Genomic DNA, 13,856 nt, shown 5'->3' with positions numbered 1-13,856 from the left:
TCTTACCCTTTTACAGACAACACGTTACCTGCAAGATCCAGCTCCCCTGAGGGAGGTATGGATTTGAATTCTATTTCTGTCCCTTACTACCTGGTGATCTTGGGCAAGTCACTGTTTGAAAAATGAAGGGGTTAGACTAGATGACTTCTAAGGTTCCTTCTAGTTTCAAATCCATGACTCTATGGTCTCCCATCTCCTCTGGCCTTACTCCTCTACTCCTCACTCAATCAGGAAGCACCATCAAGAAATATCACCAGCTGGTACTTTTATTATCTTCATTTTACAGATGAGGAAACTGAGGCAAATAAAAGTTAAGTGCCCAGGGTCACACAGCTAGAGGCTGGGATTTAATTCAGATCTTCTAGACTCTCAATAGGCAATGTCCCCATGAACTCAACCACCACCATATCCACAAAGTGTCAGACAAATTTGGCAGAATCATGAGAATTTGTAGAATGGAAGACATTATAATGTAAATTTAGGATCAACCTAAATTGCCACCAGAAATTATACAGAGTTGAGCCTGAACTTTGCAATCAAGGGAGATTGTGTGATAAAATGTAGAAGTGGGGCAACATATCTCTATAGTCCACAAGTTCACACAAATAATATTTTGCAGCATATAATGAAGGATAGAATTATATAGAGACACTTGTGATATTTCACAGACTGAAAGATAGCAAATTCCATCTTACAAAATTCCTTGTTATTGTTCAGTCATTTCCATCAGATACAATTCTTCATGACCCCATTTGAGTTTTTATTGGCAAAGATACTGGAGTGGTTGGCCATTTTCTTCTTCACATATTTCTTCAAAATATTCTTAATTTTTTAATCAATACATTATATTGAAGCATTATGACAAAAAAAAAGAAATATCACCATCTGATTTAAGGCAATTCCAATAGATTTGTGATGGAAAGTGCCATCAACATTCAGAAATAGAGCTATAAAGACTGAATGTGGAACAAAGCAAAGTATTTTCACCTTTTTTTGTCATGTTGTTGTTTATTTGTTTTTCTTTCTTGTGCTTTTTTTCCCTTTTTGATCTTATTTTTCTTGTGCAACATGGTGAATGTGGACATATATTTAGAAGATTAATTTATATTGGATTGCTTGCTATCTTGGAGGGGAGAAGAGAGGAGAGAATAAGAAAAATTTGGAATACAAGGTTTTGCAAAAGTGAATGTTGAATGTTAAAAACTATTATTGCATATATTTGGAAAAATAAAATAATATTAAAAAAAGAAATATCACCAGGAATAATCTATCCTAACACTGGAATTTAAACAGCAATTGTTTCTGTTCTAGCCAGAAATTGTGAGGGTCCTTCCTTTCCTGATTGATTCTTTCATGAAGGCAAAGTGGGCCATCTTTTACCTCAGTTCAACTAGTCTTTAACTACTGAATGAGCATTGTCTCAGTAAAGTGAGACCTGAAAAAGATTTTAGCTTAAAATAGCCAAGGTCTTCCATTGCATCCTGGGTCATCTCCAGCAGCCCTGACCTATTTTTTGCCATTTGACTTCATGACTCTGGAGGAGATAGTGATGTTGAAGACTTTGCACAGTTCTGCCTCAATTAAATTTAACTCATTTGCAAGTCAAGACATTACTCTCCAAATATCATTGGTCCTTTTAGAGAAGTAAAGATGAAAAACACTTCCACTATGTGTCCCCACTACCATCACCACCATCATATACAAATGAAATGCCTTCAAAAGTTTAACTTCAATCCTCCCCATTTCCTCTTATTCTGTCCTCAAAAACAAGACAGAACACATGCAATTGCCTTTAATTGTACTACACATAGGGATGCATTGGTAAGAATTTAACAAATGGCTTATTGTGGAGTAGCAGAGAATATATCCAGGATACATACTTTTAAAATTAATTTACATTATTAACATTTTCTCCATCACTTTCTCAAATCTAGACAATCCATAAAACAATGAATCAAGCCTTGGTTTATAACACTTGCCAATTTCTGAGGTGTAAATGTTCAAATTGAAAATTTCACTATGAATTTTTCATCTTGGACAAGTTTAATTTTTCCTGGGCCTCAGTTATATTATCTGCAAAGTGAGAAGTTGGCTTAGATGGTCTCTGAGGTCTCTCTGGGATTATATTATCCTTGGAAAGAAAAGGTAACTGAGAATGAATGGACAAAGAATCTTGATATGGACTTGGGAGAGAATGGTTCTAAAATTGTTGACCACTTTATACCTAATCAATTTAAATGTTAAAAGCTATGTTTTTTAATCATTTGTGAACTTTTGTTGTTTTAGTAATGTTCAGAAACTACCAAGAATTTAATTGGCTGCAATGATGTTTAACATTCAGTATAACCAACTCTTGCCCCAGTTAAACTTGTCTGGTTCAAGAATGAGGGTATATCAGAAAAAGAACTCTGGGAGATGACTAAAAACCATTACATTGAATTCCCAATCCCTATATTTATGCACACCTGCATCTTTGATTTCCTTCACAAGCTAATTGTACAATAATTCAGAGTCTGATTCTTTTTGTACAGCAAAATAATGTTTTGGTCATGTATACTTATTGTGTATCTAAGTTATATTTTAATATATTTAACATCTACTGGTCATCCTGCCATTTAGGGGAGGGGGTGGGGGGGGTAAGAGGTGAAAAATTGGAACAAGAGGTTTGGCAATTGTTAATGCTGTAAAGTTACCCATGTATATATCCTGTAAATAAAAGGCTATTAAATAAAAAAAAAAAAAAAAAAAGAATGAGGGTATATAAAATATATATGAGTGTGTACACACACACACACACACACACATACATACACACACACTAATGTACTGTATTTATGCATTCATATGTGTATGTGTAAGTATTTATATAAGTATTTATAAGTATTATATATAAGTATTTATAAATACTTATATATATGTATTTATAAAAAATTTTCCCAATTACATGTAAAGAAAATTTTAATATTTTAAAAAATTTTGAGTTTCAAATTTGATCCCTTCCTCTCTTGCCTCCTCCCTTCCTAAAATGATAACCAATTTGATATAGTTTATATATGTACTATATAAGTTTTCAATAAAACATTTACTTTTTAAAATTATGAATATTTTGTCAAGGGAGATACTTGACCTGTGGAAGAATGGACAGCTGTTATATGCTGGTGGGTTTGTAAACTGGACTCCACCTCCCTTTTTTTTCTTATGATAGACCTATTCATAGTAGGATTGCAGAATCAATAGGAAGATCATGGGATTTAGACCTGAAAGGGACCTTAGAGATTGATCATTTGAGATATTAGAGATAATGTAGAGATCCTTTTATTTTTACAGCAGAAGAAATTGAGGCCAGAGAGATTAAGTGAACCATATGCATAGTCAGTGGCAGAACTGAGATTAATGTCTGTAAGCTTCTTGACATTAGGGACTGTTTCTTCTTTCTCTTTGTGTCTTCACATAATTCTGGGACATAGTAAGAACTTAATAAATACCCAAAGGATTGATTTGGCCCCAAATCAGTTTGAAAAATGTCAGAAATAAAATAACAATCCTATACAGAGCTTTCTGGACTCCTCATTGTTCCTTCTCAGTCTTCTCAAAACTTAATAACAGGTTAAGATTTGCAAAGCTCTTTGCATATATTATTGCATTTAATCCTTATAACAACACTGTAAAGCAGATGCTAATATCTCCATTTTACAGATGAGAAAAGTGAGGCTTCGATGTATCTATTTCACAGATGAGAAAACTGAGGTTGTGATGTTAAGTGATTTGAACAAGATCAACTAGTAAGTGTCTGAAGCAGGATTTGAACTCAAGTCTTCCTGAATCCAAGATCAGGACTGTGTACTCTGATACTACAATTCCTACCATCTTATGTAAAATAAGTAAAGTTTATTCTTGGTCTTCCTAGGAACCTGTTTTCTCTTCAATCTTATCCCAGATTGAGGGTCTTCAATTGCTCATTTTCTTAGGAGGGGGAATAACCATCATGGAATAAGAAGTAGAACAGTGGATCTAGATCAAGAAAGGTCCTGGTCTTACTTCTGCTGAAGCTGGGCAAAAAACTTAATCTCTCTGGGCCTTAATTTCCTCATATGTAAAATAGAAGATGGCATTGGACTGGACCTGTAAGGTTCGTTATCATTCTAAGTGCATATTATTTATGGCTCTTTGATGGATTTATTCACACTAAAATATTAAAAACTCAATCTCTCCTTCCTCCACTTGGCATTGAAAGAGGGCACAAAAAGGCAATATTAACTCAAAGGAATGAATCGGAAAAGCAAGGGGTACTGGGCTTCATGACTGCCAGGTGTCTCTTCCAGCAAACTGTCATTCTGTGATTTGGTAGATTCCTTGTGGTCACTTCAGACATCAGAGTCAGGAAAGGGAACATCTAGGGACAAGGGAAGCCTTCCTTAAACCTCAATCCCAACTACTCCTCCTTTGGCATAAAAAGAACTCTACCCCGGTCTTCAGTCCCATGGACAAAAACCAGAAAAATAAATATTTATAGTTTGGAGATTGAATCTACTTCCTAAAGATTGTTAGTAATGACAAGGAGAGAGAGAGAGGAAAAAAAAAGGTTTCCTTTGGCTGTCTCTCCCTTCTTTGGGTTGCTTTAAGTGACAAGGTCTGAAAGGTCAGAATGGGGTGGGGTGTGACAGGTGGGGGAGACAGAGGGAAGGTCTGGAGTGAGTTCAGGTCCTTCTGTGCAAACACACGTGGGTGCAGTGGGACGAGGTTGTTTACCTAGGCATTGAGAACAGGCTGCACCGGCAGCCTCGCTCTCCTTGTCCCTCTGCTCCCCGCCTCCTGGGCCCACACCCTTCCCCTCTACCCTGAGTCAGTGCCCATTAACCACAAAGGTGGGAGAGCTCCTCGCCATCCACGCCACTCAAATCTATCCCTCATTAGGCACCATTTTCTTCCTTGTATTCCAATCTGTGCCATGTCCTTCCCTCCATCGCTGCCACGTTAGAGCCCGGACTGCCAGTCCTTCTGGGCTTCTTGCCAGGAAGAATAGGATTTTTCCAAGAAGCAGGAGAACTCACTTCTCCTCCTGCTGTGGCTATGTTCTTGGTTGGCATCAGTCATGGGTAGGAAACAGGGGTGGCTGCTGGGCTTTGGGCTTAGGGCAACAGGAGGATGAACAGGCTGGGGAGGGACAGTTTGCCCTTTTTGGGAAAGGGGCAATAGAAAAAAGACCCCAGCCCCTTTCCCCATGCTCATGTACCCGCAGTACAATCTCTTCTCACAAGCTCCCTTGACTACTGAAGAGCTAAAAAGCTTTGGCTTAATCCTAGCTTCAACATTTCCTTTTGGGTCACTTTTTCCACATGAAAGAGAAGTTAATCATTAACCTTAAGGCTGTATAAAAGGCCCAATTGTCTGAAGTTGTACAGAAGATGGAGGATGGTGGGGAGCAGAGTGGGAGGGCAGTGGGAGAGCCTTAAGGACAGGGAGAAAACTCTGCTGCTTGCCTAATCCAAGAAAGCCAGTCCTTGCATTTCCCAGGCAGCACAGTGGGGGACCAGATTAAAGCTCACTAGCCAAGGAAGACAGACAGCGCAGGAGAGAGCAAGGGCACATGCCCTCTGTGGACCCATTTGTGCTTATCTTGCTCGAGGGTTTCTACTTTAACTGGTTGGGAATTTCTGAGTTGACTTTGTGATAGGATAAAAAAAGATCAGTATTTGGAACTGGAGGATTTAAGTTCAGATCCTGTCTTTAGACAATGTTGGGATTATCACTTAATTTTTCTAAGTTTCAGTTTCCTCCTAAATGTGAGAGTAATACTCCAAGACACTTAGGTCCCATCTAGCTCTAACCCTTATGATGTCATGATCATACTTTTGTTCATACTATTTTAGTAAGATTCTACAATAGGATTTCTTAATTTCTGAGGGGATCATGGACTTTTTTGATAATTTGGTGAAGTCTATGAACCCATAATTTGAAAAAAAAAAAAACTTTTTTTTTAAATAATTGAAGGAACTGCTGAATTTCAGTGAGTGAAAATAAAGATGTGATTTTTTTTTCCATCTAAGTTTACAGATCACTTTGAAATATATCCACAGCTCTTTTGGAAGTCAATGGAAACTTGGCTTTATAGAAATCCCTAAAAGTAATTTGCCTTGAATCTCTTCCTTCTCCAATGCACCCTGCACAACATTACCATGCTAATCTTCCTAAAATACTGCTTGACTCCCCTATTCAAAAAGTTTCAGTGACTCTCCACTGCCAGTTATAACAAGTCTAGGCTCTTCAGCTTGACATTCAAGCTTGGCAATGAATTAACTTATCTCACCACATCTCCCTAACACAGTTTAATCAGAGCAGCTCCTTACTATCCCCTACAGCATTGTATCCATTTCTTATCTCACTTATATTGGGCCCTTCTCTCTTGCTCCTCATCACCAGCTAAATCTGCCTGGGATCCACTTACCATTTGCAAAATGAGGATAAAAACAATGCACATTTCCAGGACTGTGGTGATGATTTAATGAAATAATAATTATAAAATGCTTAGCTCAGTGCCTAGCACTTATCTAACACTATATAAATGTTAGTTATTATTACTGTAATAAATGCATGTTGATTGATTGAGTGATTCTATTTCCTATCCCACCTTCTCCATGAGCACCCAATAGCCCCATTAAGTTCCCCCTCTTATCTAAAATTATAACACTTAAAGTTTAATGCATGATTCAGTGCTTGATTATCTACCCAGACATGCATTACAAATCTGCCTGTACAAATATGATCTATAAAGTAGCTAGGTGGTACAGAGGGTAGAGCATTGGGCATAGAGTTAAGAAGACCTGAAAGCAAGCTTAGTCTCACACATTTATTTGCTGTATAAACTCTGGGTAAATCTCCCAGGGGTCCTCAAACTTTTTAAATAGGGGCCAGTTCACTGTCCCTCAGACTGTTGGAGGGCCGGATTATAGTAAAAACAAAAACTTTGTTTTGTGGGCCTTTAAATAAAGAAACTTCATAGCCCTGGGTGAGGGGGATAATAGTTCTCAGCTGCTGCATCTGGGCCACAGGCCGTAGTTTGAGGGACCCCTGTAAAATCTCTGCCTCATTTTTCTCATCTATAAAAATGGGGATAATTACAGCACTTCACAATGGTTGCTGAGATATATTTATAAAGTGCTTTGCAAATTTTAAAGCACTAAATAATGTGAGCTATTTGAGCAATTCATAACTGTTAATTATTGTTAAACATCTAATTGTTTTCTGTATGAGTTTTGACACGTTGATTCCTCAGACAATTATAAACTGCTTGAAGGCAAATATATCATTTGCTTGTTTCCTCACACCTGGCCCTGCATGATGCAGGGAATACAGCAATCAATTAAAAAATACTGGGGATCCTTTAACATTAGTGCTTAGAGATTAATGATCATAGTTAATGTTTATTGTTAGTGTTGTAAGGATTGCAAAGCACTTCACAAATATATCTCAGCAACCATTGTGAGGTACTATAATTATCCCCATTTTTATAAAAAAATATATATATATATATAATCTTATTTGATCTTCACAACAACCCTGTTAATTAGGGGCCATCAACTATTATCCCCACTTTACAAATGAGGAAACTGAGGCACAATAAGGTTAAATGATTTTATCACGGTCACACAGATAGTAGATATCTGAAGTAGGATTTGAACTCAGGTCATCCTGACTCCAGCATTCTCTACATTATGCCACATAATTGCCTCAAACCTTTCATTTTACAAATGAGGAAACTGAGTCTTTGAAACGGCAAAGTCAATTCTCCAAGATTCTGTGGGTAGTAACTAGCAAAGCTGAGATTTGATCCTAGACTCAAAATTCAGATTTCTTTTCGTTACATGATGCTATATAAGAACTTCTAGTTGTCGCCTGCTCTGTAGAACCCGCTCACCTTTTCCCTTGACTTCTTGGAAGGGAAGGCACGCTGGGGCTAGGCTCTGCTCAGTCAGCTTCTATTGGGACCAAAGGACTGAGTCCTGGGTATAGCTCCGGTCTCCCTGGGTGATGGCTCTGTCCTTTGCAAAACTTTATTTGATTTTCTTTGGATTAAGCTACAGACATGGAGGGATCAGCTTCTCTTTGCCACCCCCATTCCACTTCTGCACAAAGGGATTCTGGTAACAGCTGGTGTGGCCAGAGGCCAGAGACAGTGAGGGGCAAAGTGGGGAAGCAGGGGACAGAGAAGATTAAATAGCTCCAACAGCTCCATCCCTCCTCCAGACCCTAACCCTGCCTGGCAAGGAAAGGAAAAGCCTGAAAGAAACAAAATTAGATCAGGTCTCTTTTCTCCCATTCTTTCATTGAAGAAGCTGCCCCCTCCAGAGCAATTTTGTCTCCCTAGTGTCCTTCAGTCTCTATCTCCCATTTCCCTCTGTCTCCCCTGACCCCCATTTCTACCTATCATAGTTCCCTTTCCACAGTCAGTGTTTACTTCAATTCTCCAGGAAATCCAGCCATAGTAAAGCTAAAATCTCCAAAAAGCTTAACTGGGACTCCAAACCCAGAGGCTGCTAGAGATGGGTGTTATTGATTATGGGCCTTGAGTTTAAAAGGTTCAGTGTTTTCTACCCCTTTCATTCCATTCCAGATATAGATCCTAGAGATTTACTACCAATAAAGAAGAAATTAAATCAATAATTAGGAGCCAACAAATCTGACAATCTAATTGAAATGGATAACTATTAATCCTAGAGATGATATGGGATTTCAGAGTATGAAGCATAGGAATTAAGGTATCCTGCCCTGTCTTAACCTCAGTCTTAGTCTAATCCCAAGGCCATAGTCAATCCCACTCCAAAGTTTGTTCTGAAGGTGGTACCCTATGACCATAGCATTATTATCATAGTATTTAATATCATCATTATTACATGGCATCAGATCTGGAGACACCTGGAGATCATGTTGTCACAAATCCCTAGGGTTTGTGAATTTATCTTTAAAAAAATTACTGTACGGGGTGTCCCAAAGGTTTCAGTACAGTTTTAAACTATACAAGTAGATAAGTAAATATTATATTTATCTCATTAATGTATGTGTAATCATAAGTATATCGCTAATTTCTTTTGTAATCCTGCATATTTTACTTTCTACATTGAAAAACATTATTCTCAGAAAGAAATTCATAGATTTCACTAGACAGTCAGTGGGTGAGACTGTGACACCAAAGGGTCAAATCCCCTTACTCTGGTACAACTTTCTTGTTTTATAGATAGAAAGATGGAAGCTCAGAAGTGGGGGATGACTTCTCCAAAATTATAGATCAAACTAATGACAGCCAAGATGACCTAGCCCCAGAGCCCTATCCATCTTCTTGTTACTAGTTTCTCCCCAGGTCCTGCCCACCATGGGGCAATCAATGGAGAAAACAGAGTTCAGATCAAAATTAGCTATTTGGTCACATTAGCTTTGTGAATCTCAGAGACCATCTTTTTTTTCCTCTCCAGGAGGTCAACGGTAAGGAGACAGATTCCATCTTATCATGAGGCAATGCTTCCTAACAACCAGAATTATCCCAAAGTGGAAAGGGGTGCTCCAAAAGATAATGAGTTTCCCATCACCAGGTGACTTCAACCAGCAGAGGTTCTTAACCTGAACTTAAAAATATTAATTTGATATTATTGATATTAGTTGAGGGTGGAGAGGAAGGAAGAAATAGAATTTGGAACTCAAAGTTTTAAAAACAAATGTAAAAAAAAATTGCTTACATGTGACTGAGGGGGGTGGGAATAAAATGTTAAGTCAAAAATTTCTTTACTCTGGGTTATCTCTCTCTCCTTCCATGGTTTATGACGTAACTGAAGGATCTGCAAAGACTTGGGGCTTGGCAAACAGCTGGAAACTCATGTACTCTTGGAGTGAGTGAGTAGCCTGCCTTGGGTATGCGAGTCTATATGGGATCCTCATCCTTTTCTCTCATTCACTCTTGTAAGCTCTCATTGACTCTTTCACTCATAGTGTTCAGTGACAGATCACACTGTCAGGGGAGAGACCTATTAGCTAGTAAAGGACCTTTGTCTTTACCTTTTCATATACTTGGTGAAAGGAGTGGAGCCTTCCTGGACTTCTCAATTCAAAATGTCAGGAGGCTGCTCCAAATCTGGGCTCTGGAGCCTCATCAACATCAGTGCCCCAAGGAGCAAGGAGTAACCTTAGGGCTGGACACATGTGGCAAGGAGGACCTGAGCCACATAGGAAAGTTTGGACCTATTCCATCCCTGAAAACTATTCACCTCTACGTGTCTCCCTAGTTCTTTACAGTCTCGCTGACAAGAAAGTTTAGTTCCATGTCCCCAAAGCCCAGAAGATAGAAGCATATAGAAAATGGGGATATGAAGAAAAATAGGAAAATGTGGCAGTCATACCACGGGGGAGACTATTGCCTCATCCAAATGTTGGGGGTATGTGTATGGGGGTGTTTGTGTAGTTCTTGCTATACCTTTGAAATAAATATTTCTTTGTAAAAGCTTTTTTAAAAAAAAAACACAAAAAGGCAAGACTTTGATTCTTTATGACCCATCACCTCTACTGACGCTCTTAATGACCCACTTTCCTCATCCAATCTCCCACACTTACAATCAGTTATTCCATAAGCATTTACTACACATTGCTAGGGCAATAGACATAATAGTAGAGACAAAAGTAAGATTATCCTTATCTTAACAGAACTCACATTCTATAAAAGGAATTAACATATACACACATGTATGAACACACATCCACATTTATGTTATACACATGTGCAAATGTACACAGATTTCTGTTTATATACATAGTAATATTTGTGTATATATGTATGTATACATACTATAAATATTTGCAATACATTGCAGAGAGAAGTATTAGCAGTTGGAACCATTTTAGGCAGCTTTATTTATTAAACAGATAAATGGAAAGAAAGAAGATAGACAGATAGATAGATAGATAGATAGAGAAAGAGAGAGAGAGAGAGAGAGAGAGAACATTTATTAAGTGTTTACCATATGCAGACATTGTACTAAGTGCTGTTGAGACAAATAAAACCAAACAAGATAGTCCCTGCCCTGAAGGAGCTTATATTCTAGAGAAGGACAAAGTGGGACTGGGAAAGAGAGAAAGGAAGTGGGAAGGTATCTGCTGGGAGAAAACATGGTGAGGATATGCTCAGGAAGTGTCACAGAGGTTTGAGCTTCTTGAAAGATAAGGTGAAAGCTCATTTATCCGAGCCAGGACTGCCATCCAATATGATGAGAAAGTAGGGCCATACCAGTTTTTCTTTAAATCAAACCTGGCACGTAGTAAACCCCAAATAAATGTAGGCTCGCTTATGCAGTCAAGCCTCCATCTGCCTTTCTTTCTCATTCTCAACTCAGCTCCTAGTTCATAAAATCATAGATTTAAAACTGGAAAGGATTTTAGAGCTCATCTAGTCCCCCCCCCCCCACCATATTACAGGTGGAGAAACTGAGGCCCAGAGAAATCAATGACTTATTTAAAGTACCATAGATAGTAAATGGCAGAGGGAAGATTCAAACTCAGGGCCACTAGTTAATCTAATATGTGAACTACACACACTCCCCTTCTATATTCAACCTCCTCTTGCCTAGTATATAAAGCCTCTTCAGCATCTGATCTAAACCTATTACTTACTAGAGAAATTATATATATATTCTCAAATCAACATGTCTCTTCCCTGTCCTTGACATTGCCGAGAGCAATATGACCACCATTTTGCTGGATGATCAATTAACAAAGATACTTTAGAGGGAATTGTAAGCATTGGATTAGATGGCCCCCCTAATACGCATTCCAATTCAGGTATTCTACGAGTCTATGATTCTATAAAGTCTTCTTGGACTAATCTGGCTGATATGAAATTGCTTCCATGGGAGTGTTATATCAATGCCCTTGATGTTCAGTTGTTTCAGTCATATCCATGACCCCATTTAGGGTTTTCTTGGCAAAGATACTAGAATGATTTGCCATTTTCTTCTTCAGCGTATTTTACAGATGAGGAAACTGAGGCAAATAGGGTTAAGTGATTTGTCCAAGGTCACACAGTTATTGTCTGAAACCAGATTTGAACTCAGAAAATTAGTTTTTCTGACTTTGGGCCTAGCAGTCTATCCACTACCCATCAATATGCTTAACAGATGCTATATTCCTATCTTACCAGGAAGTAGTCTATACCACACAATCCTCCATTCACTGTATTAATCTGCGATTTATCTTTGCACATCTTGTTCCCCCAAAGATTGTAAATGTCTTCGGATTAAAGACCATATCTTATACTCTAGAACTTCTGCAGCATCTGAAACAGAACTGGATACACAGGAGGTGCTCAAAACATTAATGCTGGTTGATCAAAATCTGAAACATCATCAAAGTCATGTTTGGGGATGAGGGATGCAAGGACCTGATCCCTAAATGCTAAATCTAAGTTACCCAGTGGTTAGAGCACTGAACACGAGCTCAGGAAGACCCAAGTTCAAATCCTGTCTCAGACATATGCTATCTATGTTATCCTGAGCAAGTCACTTAAACTTTGCGCTTCAGTTTCCTCATCTGCAAAATGAGGTTAAGAAAAAGCATTGTGGAAATGCTGGCTATTATTGTTGTTAGTGGGAAAAAGGGGAACTTCTTAAAACATGAAAGAGATATCTTTAGGACCAATAAAAGAAAAGTCCTCCATCATCCAGTGGATCCAGTAACTTACTTGACTACTGCTTTAGAAGACAGTATTTGTATCGCCTGGATTTGGAAATTGTTCCTCTCCTGTATGTTACTGACTACCAGAGCATTAAGCCTTCACTGGACTCCATAGGACTTAATCTGTGCCTGGGGAAAAAAATGTTCTGGCTTTTAAAATGTGAATATTTATAAAAAGTTCACTAGTTACTTCATAGAGTCCCTTCGATGTTCTACCTGAGGTAATTGTCTTTTGCTGTTTCAGTGCTAGAGAGTTAACACTGCCTGAAAATCCTAAGAGATTCAATAAGGCTTTAAATCAGTTTTTAGGTGGTAGCTTCATATTCCTTCCTAGCCTGTGGGTCATTTGAGAAAGTCAGGAAGACCTGAAGGCCATCTCTAACCTGAGTGAACTCACAGGTAAGGTACCCTCACTATTCTACCATCAGAATTTCTATTAAAGACAGAATCTTGGACTAGGCTTGGGAAACCGGAGCTAACCCTGCATAGAACAGTTATCAATATATATTTGTTCACAAGGAAGCCGTTTAAGTATATTTTTCCCTTCCATTCCTACTTTCCCTTGTTGTTTCCTTTGAGATTCTGAATTTTTGTTTCACCAAAAAAAATTTTGCTATTATTTTGTCTAGCTCTACAAAGTATCCCCTTTGGAGTTTTTCTAAATTCAAAGACTTAGCATTGGGAAAAGCCTGAGGAAACACTTATCCCCTTTTTCACAGTCAGTCATACAATCAGTCAATCAAGCAACAACCATTTATTAACTGCTTACTATGTTTTACAGATGGGAAAACTGAGGCACAGAGAATGACTTGTTTAGAGTCATAGAGGTAGTAGCTGTCTTAGGTTTGATACTAGGTTTTCTCTACTCCAAGTCCAAAGTAAGACTTTTCACTAAGTCTATATAAATTATTTTAAATAGTACTGCCATTTTTATTATTATGGCACAGCCTAACCATGAGCACTGAATATCATTTCTACCATTAAAGTCATTATTTCTTTAAGTAGCATTTTGCAGTTACATTTATATAGGTCTTAAGTGTGCCTTGGTAGGCTGATTTTTTATTTATTTTTGCATTTTGAGGCACTCTATTAGATCATGGGGGAGAAATAAAAGGTGGAAAAAGGACCCATAGTCTCTGCCCTTGAGA

The sequence above is a fragment of the Sarcophilus harrisii genome, chromosome 4 (assembly GCF_902635505.1).
Source record: "Sarcophilus harrisii chromosome 4, mSarHar1.11, whole genome shotgun sequence".
Classification (NCBI taxonomy): Eukaryota; Metazoa; Chordata; class Mammalia; order Dasyuromorphia; family Dasyuridae; genus Sarcophilus; species Sarcophilus harrisii.
Note: the sequence above shows the minus strand (reverse complement) of the source record.